This window comes from Pleurodeles waltl, unplaced genomic scaffold (genome assembly GCF_031143425.1).
Source record: "Pleurodeles waltl isolate 20211129_DDA unplaced genomic scaffold, aPleWal1.hap1.20221129 scaffold_70, whole genome shotgun sequence".
NCBI lineage: Eukaryota > Metazoa > Chordata > Amphibia > Caudata > Salamandridae > Pleurodeles > Pleurodeles waltl.
The window spans coordinates 465770-470525 of NW_027150391.1; the positions used below are offsets into that span (position 1 = coordinate 465770).

The 4756-nt window shown below is 46.7% G+C and overlaps 1 non-coding gene across 1 annotated transcript; it reads left to right on the forward strand.

The window, feature by feature from the left end:
- Positions 1 to 997: 997 nt before the first annotated feature.
- Positions 998 to 1068, forward strand: TRNAG-CCC (transfer RNA glycine (anticodon CCC)). Its single transcript has one exon. It is a non-coding gene; the product is annotated as a tRNA-Gly (tRNA).
- Positions 1069 to 4756: the final 3688 nt, after the last annotated feature.

Here is a 4756-nt window from a genome sequence, read left to right on the forward strand (position 1 = left end):
AGCTTCAGCTGCCAAAACTCAGAATGGAGCCAGGGACTGTCCCAGCTGAGCTAATAACACTGCAGTGTCTTTGCCTTAAGTGCTGAACTCAGTCACGGAGCTGAGATCACGTGATTAATATTGTGATGAAGCAATGAAAATTGTAAGTGGTTAATGAAGCCCCCGCTTTGAGGTCACTTGACCTTCTCCCGGAGACAGGAAGAGGCGGGGACACAGATAGACGGGGTGGGGGAGTTAATACAAATGAGGTTTCATGACATGAGATCAGTGCCTTAAATAGGCCGGTACTGAGTACCGGGACTTTTTTATTTTGAGAGGGAGAGTACCAGTAATTCTGAAGGAAAACGTAACACTTTTCATGAGAGAGTGCCGACACTTCTCAGAAACAGGCAGGTCCTCCGGCCCAGAGTACCTGCACTTCCGTTTTTCCATTGCGAGCACTGCATGAGGTGTTACCTTGGAGTAACAGGCCCCGTGCATAGCAACTTAATAAATATCATATCTACCTGCCTCTTCCACCTACCCCAACCACCCCCTCTCCGCCCACCCGTCCCCCCCCCCAGCCTGCCCCTCCACTCGGAGCTGTGCACTGCACACTAACTACGATGCCAGCTGGTGCCCCCCCCCCAATGATGCAGTGTGTGTGTTAAACATGGACCCCCCCCCTTCCCACGCATTGTGCACGTGTTGTGATCCCTGTCACTTGGCGCCATTATGTACCCATAAGACACCTTGGGCAGGTAACAGAGCTCCTTGTCCCCTGCAGGTGGGTTATTTGTGTCCCCTGCGCTGGGTCTTGTGATAAAGCTGTGGGGCCCCTGTGTGGGGGTCTTCACAGGGTTGGCACCTGCTGGTAGACGGAGGGCCCCCTCACCAATAAAAGTCCTATAGGGAGATGAACAAGGTTATCTGGGGGGCTACAGTCGCATCCCCATCCTCCACAGCGCCTTCTTCCTGAGCACCTTGACAGACACAGGGTCCGCCCTTCCCTACAGCTGCGCCAGTGGTGTAGGGGTATCATGCAAGATTCCCATTCTTGCGACCCGGGTTCGATTCCCGGCTGGCGCATACGATTTTAGTTCCAAAGCACTCAAAGGCTTTGCCACCGTAATTTGTTTATTTCCTTTTTGAAATACGCCTCAATTATGTTATTTGCTGATGATGAACAGAACCAAATAAAGGTGAATTTTAAATTGAATGAGTCCTTATTTACATTTAAGCATAATTATAGACACGACAGAAAATCAAAGTTGTGAACCCATTATTGTGCAGGAAGCCGCGGGCTCAGTGCAGACAAGGACTATTTTACTGAAGACCGCGGAGGGAGATATTTTGACATTCTGAGCATCCCTGGCGCTTTTTAATGCGGGGCAATCATTTCCCAGCCAAGAGAGTGATTTTGCAGGAAATTTCTCTCACGCAAACTTTTTGGAGGAAGAGAAACTAACAATATAACTGTGACCCAGAGCTCTAGACATCTTCTGATTAAAAACATAACTTATACCTGAATCTTAGAAATAAAATAAAGTACTCAACGGCGGTGTCAGACACAATATCACCCGAAAGGTCAAAGGCTGGGGGTTTGACCTCATTATCTGCCTTCGATGAGAAGTCGTCTCGATGGTGAGAGAGGGAAGCGACCAGAAACTATCGATTGCCACAGACCGGTGATTAATAGCTGCTTAACTTCTGTGGATCCCCAAATAATCAATCATTACTGGAACCTGGAGACCCCCTACTGAGAACTGTGATGATTTGAACCACAAAATAATATTGCAATGGTTGTGTCGAACCTTTAGAACGATTGGGCCATTCGCAAGAGAATTAAGAAGGGTCATGTGAAGAAACTTCTTGTAGTAGAGTTTATTCATGTGGTCAGGCCCATGCACTCTAGGTCTTTTAGCAATCCCACTCTCCATTTTTAGGTCGCGCGCGCAAGCGCTTTGACCTGTTGTAAGTATTGTGGGCTTTTAACCACGCCCACCACACTCCCATCACTTTCACTCGTTCATGGGCTTCCCTTTAAAAATCCCTTTTTAGCATCGGTAAATGCTTTACGTTTGTCCCTCCTTGGGGCGGTTTTGTTACCACCTTGCAGACTGCCCCTGTCACATGGATAATTGCACGAATGCCGATACGCTTGACTGTGAGCGAACTTCGTTTTCTTTTTGTGTCTCTCCTTCGCGCTCATGCTCATGGCGACCATGGCGCTTTGAATCAGCTTGCTTATGTTAACAAATGTTTTACTTTTCATTTTCAATTTAAAGTGGTAAGAAAAGTCCAGTTAAGAACTGACAGCGGTAAGAGCTCTAACTCGAGCAAATGTGGGACCCATTGCATTGCAAATGCTTGTTGTAATCTTAGTTTTCTCATTATAGATGTGGGTTTATAGTCCCATAAAATTAAATGCCATAGCTAAAAAGGCAGAGCTGGTTGATCATATTATACATAGCATAGACTAACTTGGTAGCTCTGTGCTGTGCACCAGAATCCGGCCTCTGCTATGACTGAAAAGCTGAGAAAATGTGGTCAGTGATGGGCTGGTGAGGAAATCTGCTATGCACTACGAGTAAGCAAGTAATTTAAACATATTTATATAGTGTCCTTTGTGGCCCAGCTATCTCTAGGCACTATGATTGCGCTGCTTGGTTGGAGTGGCTACTGGGGGTTACAAGGCAGGTGTTAGGAATGGGGTCTTTGGTTGGCAGTCAGGTTACCCCCTGTCCAAGCAAGGACCCTCACTCTAGTCAGTTTAAGTCACACACAGTCCAAATTATCATGTGCCCACCCTTTGGTAGCTTGGCACTGAGCAGTCAGGCTTAACTTAGAAGGCAAGGTGTAAAGTATTTGTGCATTAAATCATGCAATAACACAGTATAGCACCACAAAAATACACCACACAGTGTTTAGAAAAATATATAATATTTATCTGATAAGATGCAGGTCAAAACAATTAAAATGCAATAAGTATATGTTGAGATATCACTGTAAAAGTGATATGAAGTGTCTTTAAAAAGCAATAAATGTCTCTTGCAAGCACAAAGTAACTGGTTTGCATTCAAAATCTCCCCAAGGGACCGCAGTGGAGGCGAGGTGTGGAAAATATGGAGGTGTGCGTCGGTTTTGCCCCTCCGCACACAGACTTGCATCGTTATTTTTCACGCACGGGAAGACTTTGCATCGATTTCCAGCATGCGGACTTGATTTCTCTTCGGGTTGCGGGGTTTTCGGACGCCCGAGGTTGATGCGTGGAATCCTGGCCTTGCGGAGCGAAGTCACCGGCGCTACTTCGATCCGATGGGCGTTGCGTGGAAATTTCTCCCGCACGACAGGCGCTGCGTCGATTCCTCTCTGGAAGTAGGGCTGCGTTGTTCCGGGTCAGCTGTGCGTTGATCCAGTGGGCCATGCGTCAAAGTTCCGGTTGCTACGCTGGTGCTGCATCGATATTCTCATTGTGAAGTCGGGCTCCGTCGTTCCGGTTCCACATGCGGTGAATTTTTCACCGCAATGCAGGCTGTGCGTCATTTTTAGCAGGCTTTGCGTCGAATTTTCCCCGCACAAGGAGTCCAGTTTCAGGAGTGAAGTCTTTTTGGTCCTGAGACTCCAGGGAACAGGAAGGAAGCTCTATCCATGCCCTTGGAAAGCACTTCTCAGCACAGCCAGAGAGCAGAAAGGCAGCACAGCAAAAGCAAGGCAGCAGTCCTTCACAGAAAGCAGTCCAGGTGAGTCCTTTGGGCAGGCAGGCCGTTCCTCTTGGTAGGTCAGGTTCAGGGATTCTTCACCAGCAGGTTTCTTGTCCAGAAGTGTCTACCCCAAGAAGTGTCTAAAGTCGGTAGTTTTGGGTGCTCTTCTTATACCCATTTTGGCATTTTAAGTAGGCTTACTTCAAAGGGAAGTCTCACTTGTTTGTGAAATCCTGCCTTGCCCACACAAGGCCTCAGACACACACCAGGGGGTTGGAGACTGCATTGTGTGAGGGCAGACACAGCCCTTTCAGGAGTGAGTGACCACTCCTCCCCTCCCTCCTAGCACAGATGGCTCATCAGGATATGCAGGCAACCCCAGCCCCCTTTGTGTCACTTTCTAGAGACAGGTACATACAGCCCGACTGTCAAACTAACCCATACAGGGAATCCACAAACAGGCAGAGTCACAGAATGGTTTAAGCAAGAAAATGCCCACTTTCTAAAAGTGGCATTTTCAAACACACAATCTTAAAACCAACTGTACTAAAAGATGTATTTTTAAATTGTGAGTTCAGAGACCCAAACTCCACATGTCTGTAAGCTCCCAAAGGGAATCTACGCTTTAATCATGTTTAAAGGCAGCCCCCAGGTTAAACTATGAGAGAGATAGGCTGTGCAACAGTGAAAACCGAATTTGGCAGTATTTCACTGTCAGGACACATAAATCACATTAGTATATGTCCTACTTTAACCATACACTGCACCCTGCCCATGGGCAGTCCGTCGGCTGTCCATAGCTTTTAGATATATGGTGAATAATGGTATTAGATTGAATAATTTCCAGTGGTATTGCACAAGAGTGAATTCAGCATCAGTATGTCAGAACCCCATACAGGGTGCTACACAGAAGAACAGATTTCAAAACTTCTAGAACTTCCCTCATTACTCAGTGGAGAATTGCCTCCCAGTGATACACCCAAACTAGACAAAGTAGAAACATTTAAACAACTTAAGAAGAAAAATATACGGACACAATTGCACGCACAGGTATTGTTAGAGCACTTAAAGAA